The sequence below is a fragment of the Podarcis gaigeae genome (assembly GCF_964106915.1).
Source record: "Podarcis gaigeae genome assembly, chromosome: 7".
NCBI classification, from domain to species: Eukaryota; Metazoa; Chordata; class Lepidosauria; order Squamata; family Lacertidae; genus Podarcis; species Podarcis gaigeae.
Genome location: NC_139683.1, coordinates 61,202,070 through 61,215,779, shown reverse-complemented (window position 1 = coordinate 61,215,779; position 13,710 = coordinate 61,202,070). Strand labels below are relative to the sequence as shown.

The 13,710-nt window shown below is 41.9% G+C and overlaps 1 protein-coding gene across 36 annotated transcripts in view; it reads left to right on the top strand.

The window, feature by feature from the left end:
* ATXN1 (ataxin 1) overlaps positions 1-13,710 on the top strand; it is a 305,212-nt gene that overhangs the window by 105,804 nt on the left and 185,698 nt on the right. The gene's annotated exons all lie outside the window — the stretch shown is intronic.

Below are 13,710 nucleotides of genomic sequence, written 5' to 3'. Positions count from 1 at the left end.
TGTATAAACCCATGACTATAGTAGTCTTCTTGTGAAAATCTGATAAAGCTATCATTGGAAGAGCTTTTTAAAATATGCAGAATGTCTTGCTGAATTACACAGTGCATAATTTGCATTTTATTGTGGCTGTGAGCTGGGGTGTTGCTCTTTAAAGGAGAGTCATTTCAACAACCAGCTGCATGTAAAGACATGCACTTTACGGTCCACGCTATGTAGCTGGAATGGAGGAGGTGTATTTAAATCATGCCACTTAGGAGCATTACTCTTTCTGAATGATTAATGCCAGACAAAACACTTTGATACTTTCACGTTAATACACTTGGTTGTTTTAGGAAGGAAAATTGCACAATGAATAACAGATCATCAGGTGGGATAAGCTGTGCTGTAGTAGTGTTAATGTTTATTTGGAGCCAGCAGCAGTGTGTTTTTGACATAAACTGCGCTTGCCAGTTGCTATCACTGCTGTGTTCCTGGGGGTGACTGGAATACCCCTGTGTTGCACACTGCAGGTAGGGCAATGCTGCTCTTGTGTGGATACCTATAGCAGTGTGCGCAGGAGGGCGGCGCTATTGGTTCAGGTTCCCATAGGCTTCCATAAAAACTCAGTGTGAATTTTTGCACATCCCCTCCCAACTCCCCAATCAGTTGACAGTGCCAGTTGGGATTTTACAGTTTGCACTACTACACTGCTTGCTGCAGCTTGGAGCACTACATATTTGTGTTTAATTGTCGTAGCAGTGTTTTTGTTTGTTATGATGTCTGGTGTAGAGAAGCCTCATATTTAATAGAAAACTTTTTTTCTTCCTAATATTAATCAAGCCTAAGTGACTTGTGAAAGCCTGCAGTTCATTGTTTGAAATGTATTACAACATTTAGTATTTCCATTTCCTGCATCTTAAACCAATATTGTAAACATTAAGAGAACATTTTGCAGGGATAGTTGAATATTGTGGGCAAACCCATCAGTGGTAATGGTGGCTTTTCTAAGGAGAAGGTGGGTGGACTTGGAATTGCTTATCTAGGCACATTCATGTTTGTTTGTTAATTCTTTTACATAAGCCTGAGAAGAATATAGTACTGCCATGTACCATTCTGGGTAGTCTATAAAAATTCTTGCAAACTTTGCAAAGCTCTGATCTAGTCAGATGAAAAGTGCACAGAGCATGATTAATTTTTTTTTTAATGGAATAATGAAGATTGGCCAATTTAGTTCTACTCTGAGTACATTCATTGACATTAATAGGCATGTAAATTAATACAGTGGTACCTCAGGTTACATACGCCTCAGGTTACATACACTTCAGGTTACAGACTCCACTAACCCAGAAATATTACCTCGGGTTAAGAAGTTTGCTTCAGGATGAGAACAGAAATCGTGCAGTGGCAGCGCAGTGGTAGCAGGAGGCCCCATTAGCTAAAGTGGTGCTTCAGGTTAAGAACAGTTTCAGGTTAAGAACGGACCTCCAGAACGAATTAAGTACTTAACCTGAGGTACCACTGTAATGTAGACCCAATGAAATAAATCATGTAAATATTAATTTCATTGGGTTTACTCTGCATAGAATGTACTGTAGTTCCCTGAGAGGAAACTTTGCTGAAAAGGGACTCTGTATGTTTATGCTGAACAGACAGTAGGCACTGACAGCTTCAGCACTGAAGCTCACCTGTTTAAGGGCAATTGATCCAGAAACTTCTTCTCTCTCACCCTCACCCCTGCCTGCTCCCTTCATTAGCTGAGTGGTGCGGTGAGTACTGAACATCTTGAATTCTTTTCATGCATGAAGGGCCTGTATGGCTATATTAAGTACTTTTTGGAGTTGATTTTCTTAAGTTCAAATTCTATAGTCATTATTTACTCCGTCGTGCGTTTATGAACTAACATCTGAGTTCACAAGATCCACAACAGATGTACCTCACTCCCAGTTTGAGGGATTGATGTAGTCTCCAGAGCAACTTTTTCTGGTCCTTTCATGACCCCACTGATTTTAATTTGCTGGCAATTAAAAAAAAAATCTAGACAGTGCCAGGGAGGGCGGAGCTTAATGTTGTGATGGGGATGCTAAACACCCCCACCCTGGTCATGATCTGTCTGCTTGTGTGTGTGCAAGCTTGTCAGAGTGCAGGGTGTAGGGTGGCCACACCCAGTTTCGCTAAACTCAGCATTGGTATTTGACTCTCAGAGCGTTGGGCATGGGACAATGGGGTCATTTGGGACAAACAATTGTAGCCACCTCCTGCTCTACTGACTATTGTAGAACACTTGATCTACAGTGAAGGAACTTGTGCTTTTATTTATTTTCAGTCAAGTAGATCAGTAACTGACTATTATAAGCCTGCTCCCTGGGCTGCTGTATAAAGGTATAGGTACATCTTTTTCCCAATGTTGTTGTGTAAGATTTGTGAAACCTGGACTGGAAAAATCACAGCCGATGTTATAGTTCCAAGAGTACGCATGACTTCTCATTTAGAACCACTAAAATATAGTCATTAGGAGCGAGGAGACCTAGGTTCACATCCCTACTTGACAATGGGCTAGTCACTTTCACATCCTAACCTATGCCACTGGGTGGCTGTGAGGATAAACAGGAGAGGAAAGAATCTTGGATGATCCTTTGAGCTTGGAGGAAAGAATGTAGTTGATGATGATAATTTAGGCAAATTGCTTAGTGCTTTGCTTTACACTTGTTGTTCAAAGAAGATTCTGTGTGAGATACTGGGCATTTTGGCAATGTGTAATGCCTAACAAATTATATTGTATAATTTAGTTGACTTGGTTTTGTAGCTATTGCTTTCTTTTTGTAAATATTTACCAATGCAGCTTGTTTTCATGGAGTTGTTAAATGTATGTATGGTGAGTTAGAGAATATATATTTAAAATAGTGTTTTTTTATTTTTATTTTTGCAATTGTGGGGAAGATATCAGTGCCCCCTGCTGTCTACTGGAGAGCAGCATTTGTTGTCCTTAGCAGCAATGTTTTGTTAATGTCTTTTACTTTCAATGTACAATATAGGAACCTGAAGGGGGAGGGAAGAATACAATTTTGATTTTTAAAAAAATAGACCTGAAAGTATCAGAAGAATCAAATTCAAATTTGACTTCTGTGTAAATAGATAGGAATTAGAGGTGTGTGTTTTTTAATGAGCTTTCTGCTGAATTATAAGAATAAATGTAGTACAGTGGTACCTCGGGTTAAGTACTTAATTCGTTCTGGAGGTCTTAACCTGAAACTGTTCTTAACCTGAAGCACCACTTTAGCTAATGCTGCTGCCGTAGCACGATTTCTGTTCTCATCCTGAAGCAAAGTTCTTAACCCGAGGTACTATTTCTGGGTTAGCAGATTCTGTAACCTGAAGTGTACGTAACCTGAAGTGAATGTAACCTGAGGTACCACTGTAGTTGGGAGTGAAGAACTGACTGACAGTGATGGCTCTTGTTTGTTGAAATTTTGTACTTCATGACCTGATCATGAATGGTTTAACAATTGGGACATATTTGAGAACCTTATATTTATTTTATGAATTCAAAGCCTTTAGAGGCTAGATTTGGTTTATATGTTTCCCTACACTTTGTGATTTTGAAAAGTAAAATTAACCCACTTAGATAAAATAGCTGACCGACTGTTCTCTGGGTATTTTGAGTCTTTGTTTTAGAGGTGAAGGCCATTTTATCCCAGGCACTTGTTTAATATTTGTTTTAGTTTTACGTCTGTTACAGCATTGTAATTTAACAACCTAAAAAGAAACCTGTCAGATCAGATCAAAAGGTCCACTTTTCTGTTTCCTACCATAGCCAACCAGATGCCTTTTGGAAGCCTACAACTAGGAATCAGGAATGCAATAGCCCTCCATCATTGTTGCCTCCCAGCAACTAGTTTTCACTGGCATGTGTCCCCTAAAAATGCATATTCCATAAAGCCATAATGACTAGTAGCCATAGACAGAGCAATCCTGCATTAATTTGTCTAATCCCCATCACCACATATTTAGGCTTTGAATTCTGTAATGTGTTATGTAAATTACTTTCTTTAGTCTGTCCTGAATCCACTTCCAATTGGTTTCATTAGATGACACCAAATTCTACTATTATATTTGAAGAATAACTTATTTCCACCCACTTTTTCTGCATCCTGCATAGTTTTATAAACCTTTAACCAATCTTTCCCCTCCCACCCGCACTCAACTTCTTACTGAACTAAAAGTCCTAAACATCACAGTATTTCTTTATTCCACCTCCCTAATCATTTTGCTTGCCATTTTCTGCACTTCTTTCAACTCTTCAATATGGTTTATGAAATGGTATGATCAGAACCAAACTGTATTCCAGTTTTGGCTGCATCAAAGATTTGTATAAGAGCATTATGATACTGTAAGTTATATTTTCACCTCCTTTTCCTATAATCACTACCATCAAACTGTCTTCCTGCGTAGCTGCCACACATTGCTGACCACAGTGACATATTTGCATGTGCAGATCTTTGTTGAGTATCACAGTCCTGGCTGCAATTAATTACATCTTCACTCTTGCCTTATTGTACCCCTATATTTCAATTACCCACTTCTGGAAATCTAGTAGCCAAGATCTGGGTTCTTACCTATTGGGTCTAGGCTTAGTTATGGCATAGAGATAAACCCCTAACCCCTGTTGTTGTTGTTGTTGTTGTTGTTGTTGTTGTTGTTGTTGTTGTTGTTGTTATTGTTGTTGTTACAGTAATGACATGTTATATTTAGTATTTCAGCAAATTAATATAGCTGCCTAGCAAGAAATATCACCTAGACAGCTTACAAGCAAACAAAACAATGCTAAAAAAATTACAATATATCACAATTAAAATCAGCAAAAAACAATGAAAGCAAAAAAGTAAATAAATATGGAGCTGGCATATTAGCTGAAGTTAATAAAAGGTGCTTTTGGCCGCAGATCCTCCTTGAGTTTCTAATGACAATGCTGGATCCAAAAGCCCTCCTCCCCTGCCAATCTGTAAACTGGAATATTTAGGAGAAGTGTAACTCCTTCCAGAACCGGTTGAATGCTGTTCTCTTAGAACCACCCACCAGCAGTACCACAGTCTTGTCTGGATTGATTCTCAGTTTGTTCATTTTTGTTTTTAAATAACTTTTTATTGGGTTTTATAGACAAGGATCCTAAGAATAATAAATGATACAAACATAGGTGCCACTCTGCAAAGAACAATGGGGAGGCCGGCAGCATGTGCCTTCAACCCCTGATGTTACTGAAAGCCACTGAGCGGTCCAAAAGAACCAACACAGTCACACTTTTCCTGTCTCTCTCAAGTTAAAGATCATCTCATTGAGCAACCCAAGGCAGTTTCTATCCCAAGCCTGGGCCTGTGATTTGAAATGATTTCAGATAATATGCTTAATCCAGGAGTGACTGGAGTTTACCAGCCACTCATAAAGTGGATAGGCCCTTGATAACTTCAGATTCTTCATAAGGTCTGTATGAATGATCCAGTGACCTGATTATGTGAATGATAGTCTGCCATGCCCATAAATGTGTGCTGTGGAGGTCATATTAATGCCCCCCTGGATTCAAATTCTGGGAAGGTATGCATGATAGAAACAGAGCTAGAAATATTAAGAATTTAGATGTAGTGGTTTCTGTTGTGGGCAGAGTGGACCTAGGGGAAATTCCGCATGGTAACACACTGTGTTGGATTATTTCATACAACTGAATCTAAAGCTTATTCTCAACATGCCTCTTGTAGTTAAAAATGGTGCACATCTAACCATACACAGTATTTTATTTTCTGATTAGGAGGCTCTAGTTCTCACATGTGGCTAAGGAGAAGCCCCTCCTCTTAGAAGTGGAGCGTCCTGTGCTTCAGAGAAATAATTACTTCTCAATTCCCATTTGATAATTCCCTCTTTATTTTCTGATGAGTTACTTAATAGTGACGGGATTGTTGAGCAGACCGCCTTTAATCTGAGCTTCAGAAGCTTCTGAATGGAACTGGGGATATCATGCTATGTGTTTTTATGCTGTTTAGTCATGCCATGAGAATACTGAAACTGGTGGAAGGCAAGTAAACAGTTGATAACAGTGAATAATGCTATTAATGAGTGCCCCGTCTCTTAAATGAAAGCTGGCACTATGGATTTTGTTTTCCGTTTTGCCTGTGTGTTAAATAGGTGCCATGTAAAATTCAGTACGTAAGGATGTGAGGGCGATCTGGCTGTGACATCTGTCACCCCATTGATCTCCAGAGTTGATTCTGCTAAAAGCAGTCGCACTGCTTGTACATTTTAGAAATAAAAATGGTGCAATAATTGTAGCGTTGCACACATCTGTGTGCACATTCCCATCTCTCTTGTTTCTCTGCCCTTGAATAATTGGAAAACTGGGATGTTTTGCAACATATTGGTTGCTTTGTGTTAGATCATTATAAAATATTACTTACTCCAGCATTTTGTAGTTTTCAGCAGTGCTTTATCCTTTGGTCCTTACATTTCTCTCCTCATTCCTGACAGTTATGGCCAGTCAGATTCATTTCTGCTTGAGGAGTGATTCATGGTTTTCAGGGTCTCTTATTGCATGCAAGCAGAGCAGAGAGCATGAGTTCAGCATTTTTATGACTATTTGCCAAGACAGTTAAAAAATAATAATCTGGTATGTTTTTGCAGTGCTTTCCTGTGAAAAAAAGTACACATGTGGTGATTGGCTAAAAAAAGAAAGATGGGTTTTTACATTTTTCTTGATCAGAAATAGTTTGACTACTCAATACAGACAAGAAGCATATTCTGTTAGTTGGCTTATACCACATTGCATCATTTGACAGATCAGAAGTGTACAGCACAGATGGAAACTGATATTTTTTCTCAATTCTTAAGACTAACCTAGTGATCTAAACTGAAACCCAGTTAACACAAATTCCGCATAAACGGTCTGTTTTTAAGCAACCACCAACCTGGATGCATGAAACAACTTGGTGTAACCATGCTCACGGAAGCATTTATGGTGGGTGTAATGGTTCTAGGGGTCGCTCATGCGTAAATCGACACCACACCTGGCTAGGTTACCTGGGTGAACCCTTTCTGTCTGGACAGCCTCTCATCCATGGCTGTCTCAATCGCTGGCAGAATCCATCAGTGGGCGTTTCTTGAACTTCTTCCAGCAAAGAAGCTCTTTGATGCCTAGTCGCCTCCTACTCTCCCTGCGCGGAGGCCTTCTGCACAGGGAGGGTGTGGGCAGCGGAGGACCCGTGCTCTCCTCACTGGTCTCTGGCGAGGAGTCATGGAGCCACCTCGCCGATTCCCCCATCTGCCCCCCTTCTCCACTGGTGCTACGCTGAATTCCTTCCCCAGCAGATGGGCTGCTTCTCTCCCTCCCGGGACACTCTCCGGAACCCCTCTGGAGCCCTCCCTCTCCCTCTGGCTCCGATGGCAGTTCCCTGACAGTGGGTAAGGGAGAAGTACCATCAACACAAACATTTCTGGTGGGGGCTTTTTTATTGGCACAAGTGCTATTTGGGTAGCTTGTGGCTGTGCTGCTTAGTTGTGCATGCACACCTGGCAGGAGTTAAAAAATGAAACAGGATGGATGGATCGTGGATATGAGGCCTTTGTGATTCAAGAGCTTGTGCAAAAATGTTAACCAGATGTAGTTTACAGAAACATAATGGCTGTGCACAATACTTTTTGTGCTTTTGATAACTAAAATATTCCCCAGTATCAAAGTAAGTAGTGAGCCTTTAGTCTTTCCGAACATACAGAGCTCTGGAGTTTCTAGAACAGGGCAAGTAACTTTCTTTTGTGTGTCTCCAACTCTCTTGTGGGGTAAGCTATACTGTGCATCTTTGGTGTGTTTCAGAAAAGTGCAGGATAAGTAAATTAAAATGATTGGCTTGTATTACGTTTCCCTCCAGATAGCTATTAAGTTGAAGTCACGAATATGTTTTTAATAACAGAAATAGACATAGAAAAAGCATTTTTCTTACATTAAACAGAGCCAGACAATATACTCCCTTGTCAAAAATACAGCTTGTGTGGAATGTTATTTAGGAGAAAAGGAATGGGAGAGATGCAAACCAAGTGACACTTCACCAACATTTATAACAGCCAGGCATACTGGAAAGTGCTTAGAGCTTTTTAAAATAGCTTTTGCTTGCATGAGTATTCTAACAAGTAGTTTTGCATTGCATATGTTGTACCTACCAGAGCCTTATGCTCCTTATTTTTCTTAATGTGTTTTGTATATCTTTAAAAAATAATAATAATACGCTCATAGGCAGAAGTTAAATGCAGAAGCTAGATGAATTACTGCAGGTTCACACTGGTGAGTTATAAGGAACCATGCTTGTAAAGTGAGGTGGGGTTGTTGGAATGGCAAACCTCCACTTGAGCCAAGATCTCTGCTGGGAGTCAGGGCTGTGCTGGTTTGTAGGCAAAACAAATTAACCGCTGTTATGCTTGGTGACTTGAAAATAATTTATTCTCTGATAATGATGAGTATCTTTTCTTCTCTCTCCACTAATATGGAGAATATTTCTGTTTAACTTGGCAAAACTATTCGAAGAAGGGATTGGGTGAAACATAAGGTCGTATCTTATTATCCTGTGCTCCCCTTTTCCACACTAGATATCTAATTGCTAATAACTTACTTTCCCTTGCTGATATGGACACTGTATACAGACATGATGAACAAATTCTGCTTTTTTCAGGGTCATTACTTTCGTAGTGTGGTGCAAGTGCGCACACATATACATGACCTCGTCTGTGGCCCTGGGTTAACTGAAGGATTTGTAAAGCTGTCAGCATTTCTGCAGAACTGTAACTGCTTGCTTTCCTTATTAGCAATAAAGGAGTTCCAAGTCTGCATTTCATACGATTCATCTTTCATTCCAGGAACCTTGCCACTCCCACTTTACTCATGGGAAAAGCTTTTTATATTTGCACGTACACATTCCTCTGAAACTTGCTGGGATTTTTAAAATGTTGCACATCCTTCCATACTTTTTCTTTTCTTTTCTTTCTGTTCCAGTTTTCTTTTTTGTTCCACTTCTGTGGCTGCTAAGTACAACATGTCTTTTACAGTATGAGTGTTTTTTAAAACAACAGCAGCAGCAGCAACAACAACAACATGCATTCTGTCTCACTACCACATCAGCGAGTCATGCATTTAATTCACTAGCAATTTGGAAGTTCGAAACCTAATTGGTTAAAACTTAGCTGGTGGGTGGGAAGCAACTCATGGTGGCCAAGTGTTCTGAGCAGTGGCTCTTATTCCAGAAGCAGCAACAATAGGCTTTCCTATGAAAAAACATGGACCATGAATGGTGCAGCTATAGCATGGATGTTGAAAGAGGCAGAGGCAGCAGTAGTTTGTGGTACTCCCTGTGTAACGGGTGGAGAACTGGATCCAGCCTATGGCCCAGGTCCTTATCTCCCCCACATACCCTCATGGGCCAACTTTGACAGGTGAACTTAGTATTATTATGCCAGGTGATGGAACATGAGATGATTCACACTTGTTATTCAAAGTGCAAAGTTATTCATGCATGCTTAAAGCAGCCCCCTTTGAAGACCTGTTACCAGAGCCAATCATCTGATTGGTTCTAGGAATGCATCTTCAGAGAGGTTCCCTGGGACCACTGACCAGCTGATTGATAGTCCTTTTGAAGGGGGGGGGGTGTTCCTAAAACCAGATCATTTTCTTCTCAGAGTAAGCAGGTTGCATTTAACGTACTCCCTCCAGTTGAATACACATTTCTTTCTCCAGCCCCCTTGGCTGCACTAGAAAACCTTGAAAACTCTTCAGTGTTGCAATTCCCAGCTGATTGTTGGTATTTTGGCTGTTCTGGGCTCTCTTCACACCCTGACAACCAGCTGCTTGTGGGGGGGAGGAGTGGAACCAGGCAGCAGAAAAATCTGGAAGCAGCTACAGGTATCCTAGTTGCTTCTTTCTGATGTTTTCCAGACTGAGGGTGTATAGGCATTAGAGCTATGTGACAGGCAGAGGCATAGGATTGGTTCTCCTGGATCATGTGACTGCCAAACTCAGAGGGGTTATTCTGGTAAGTGGTGCTTTTTCTGATGTGAAGTCTGTTCTCTTGGCCGAGCTGCCACTTTCCCCTGCCCCACATCTGACATCATTTATGGCATCAGGTGTAGGGCAGATGAGCCAAAATGGTCTGATGGGCATAATTAGGCCCATGGACCAGAGGTTTTCTCCATCGCTGCTGACACAAGAACAGGAGGGCATTGGACCTTAGTTAGTCATTGCCAGGCCTTAGGGTATTCATTGCCTCTTAGCTTAACCTACCTCGCGGGGTGGTTGTTAGGCTTAACATTAGAAGGGGGAGCCAAGCATGCACATCACCTTGAACTTCTTGGAGGAAAAGTGGAATATTAATGCCAAAATCAAAAACAGAGAAAAATTGGTTGCTATTTTAACATGTGCAGTTGGGCTACAGTTAGCACCAAAGACATGAAGCATCTGAACACTTGCTGAATTACAGTGGTACCTCTGGTTACGTACTTAATTCGTTCCAGAGGTCTGTTCTTAACCTGAAACTGTTCTTAACCTGAAGCACCACTCTAGCTAATGGGACCTCCCGCTGCCGCCGCGCCGCCGCTGCGCAATTTCTGTTCTCATCCTGAAGCAAAGTTCTGAACCCGAGGTCCTATTTCTGGGTTAGCGGAGTCTGTAACCTGAAGTGTATGTAACCTGAAGCGTATGTAACCCCAGGTACCACTGTACATCCCAGTGGCTAAATAGGCTGCAGATAACTGAAGCAGAGAATGTATGCAGGAGATGGGGGAGTCCATAACTCACATGTTGCACAGTAGCAGAATACAGTGAGGCTCAACAGTCCAGGGAATTCAGCAGACAGCAGAAAGATCTGGGAGCAGCAAGAATCAGCCTTGTGATTTCCTAACTCAGACTTGTTGCTTTTTCTGGTTGGTGGCATTTTTGCCTGGTCTGAAATGCTCTATAGTGTCCTAATGGTTCATGGTGTAGGACAATGCTGGATTGCATCTTCTTGCCTGTTTAGCGTTCACTTTTCCATTTAAACCAAAATGCACAAAAACAGAGAAGTTAACAAAAATGCTTTTTCAGGCAAATTATTAATTGATTTCAGTAAGACTTGTTTGCAAATTCTGCATTTAAAAGCCCAGGATAACGTGATGCAGAAGCTGGCATCTTTGTGCTAAAGCTGAGCAACTTCAGTTCAACCACTGGCAGCTTGCAGTAAGGTCACTCTTGTGTGGCCTTAGTTTCCCTTCAGTAAAATGGAAAATAGTTTTCTAGTTCTCAGGGTCATGGCGAGGGTAAGAAGGGAAGAAATGATGTAAAGAGTTTTGCACTTGTAAATTGCACGCTTCAAAATAGCAAGGATTTCTCATACATTTAAAAAGTCATTCTCAAAATTGGTTGCCGCAATTACTGCACACAATTACTACAAGATAGAAATTACTGGAGGAAAAGATCCTTTCCCAGTTTGTTTGCATTCTGCATTTGATAGCACTTCGTTTTGGTTTCACTTATTGCCTGTATTATATGTTTTCTCTGGGGAGGAAGAAATATGACCTTGGCCTGGCCAATGGGTGTAATGCTGGAAAATACTTAAGGTTTTTAAAAAACATTATTAGTTACCATATCACTAGAGTCTCTCTTAAAGCCAGTGTCCTTTTAATCAGCAAACAGGCTTTATTGCATCTTCAAAATAATGAAAAATTGAGCAAAGTTTTTGAAGATGGGCATCTGGCAAAAGCGTCTGTATTTCCATCTGCGAGTGGTTAGCAAAGTGTTTATGATATTTAAATAGCACAAGCCTTTTCTCACTTTTGTATTTTATTCTGGTGACCTGTTTCCTTGACAAATGGTCTTTTTCAGTAGTTTTGTCCCAGGTATTATGAAAATGTTTGGAAGATGTTTGTTACATAATTGAGAGCTGGAAGGGACATTAACTCCCTGACAGAAGCGAGAATACTCCCCAAAGCCTGTACCCTTGTCAAAAGACTATAGTTCATATCCTTGTTGTTCCATCCATCCATCCATCCATTCATCCATCCATCCCACTCTCTCTCTCTCTCTCTCTCTCTCTCTCTCTCTCCAATGGAGTGCACCTCAGGTGGTTAAGTCAAGCCTCTTTGTTGGCAGAATCAAAATGACCTCCATGAGTCGCAAGCCTGGGCAGGGTGCATAGAGGTCCTGGTCTGCCCAGACAACAAGACCACCCCCACTTCCTGGCTTCGGTGACGTCCAAAGGAAAGCAGAGCCACGATTTGCAGCTGCACATGGCATTGGGGGACAAACAGCAGACTTTACCCCGCACACTCCGACTTACATGAGTGGAGCCTGGAAAGCAGATCTGAGTGAGGACTTCTGCTCATGTCTGCTCCTAGGGTTTATTAAGGGGCCCAGACATGCTTACCCTCACCCACAGGACCAGGCAGAATTTTTTTAAAACTAACTGATGGAATGGCCTTAGTCCATGATTTGCTTGTTTTTGCCTACCTCATAGCAAAATTGTAATGCTGCATTTATCCCATGTCACAGTTTTGTAAGGGCAGAAGGGGCACTGGGCTGGATCCATAGAAGGGATGGAGCGGAAAGTCACCGGCCCCATCTCAAGGGGAGTTCTCTTTATGGGAACATGGGGTTGACCAGAAGGCCAGCTTGGGGTTGATGGGCCAGAGTGCCCTCTACCATGTTGTCTCTCAGGGTTCCCCTGAAAATAGTTCATGCCATAGGTAAAGGTAAAGGGACCCCTGACCATCAGGTCCAGTCGTGACCGACAGGGGTTGCGGCGCTCATCTCGCTTTATTGGCCGAGGGAGCCGGTGTACAGCTTCCGGGTCATGTGGCCAGCATGACTAAGCCGCTTTTGGCGAACCAGGCCAGCACACGGAAACGCCGTTTACCTTCCTGCTGGAGCAGTACCTATTTATCTACTTGCACTTTGACGTGCTTTCGAACTGCTAGGTTGGCAGGAGCAGGGACCGAGCAACGGGAGCTCACCCCGTCGCGGGGATTCGAACCGCCGACTTTCTGATCAGCAAGTCCTAGGCTCTGTGGTTTAACCCACAGTGCCACCCGCGTCAGTTCATGCCATAGTGGACCCTAAACATTAGACATTCCCCTTTTGGTATGACGGTGTATCGACCATCACTTGGGCTGCTTGATCATTGGATCCATGTTTTGTGGCTATGCCAAACTTGTTTCTCTTTAATCAGTCAATCAAACTGCGGCCTTATTCCATCCCAGATATGTCTCACGTTTGTCTTCTTCTGCTTCCCACCCCTGCATTCACTGTGTGTATGCCTGCAAGTGCACCCAAGTTCTGTCTGCTGTTTTCTTACCATTTTTGTTGCTTTCCAGGACTGTCCTCTCTCCCCACCCCCCCACTACCATTTTTTTTTATTCGCCTTGAGGTGTGGTGACCCAAATTGGACACTGTTCCCCATAGTAAATAAATTGGAAGGAATTCCTAAGTGGTAGCAGTCAGAAGACTAGCAAAGAACAGGTCTGTCAAAGTGCTTTTCTTTTCTTTCCAACCTAGAAAATACAGTAGAAAGCAGTAGAAGGAGCCACAGGCAGGGGTGCTTTGCTACTTATGGTCTATGTTACATGCAGATGTGCTTCCTTACTGCAAAGCAGCATCAGGTCAGCGTAACCCCGTAGGGAAACAGTGGGGTGTACGAGATGTGCTTAAACATTTCCCTTTCAGCTGCCTCCTCAATTTTAGGT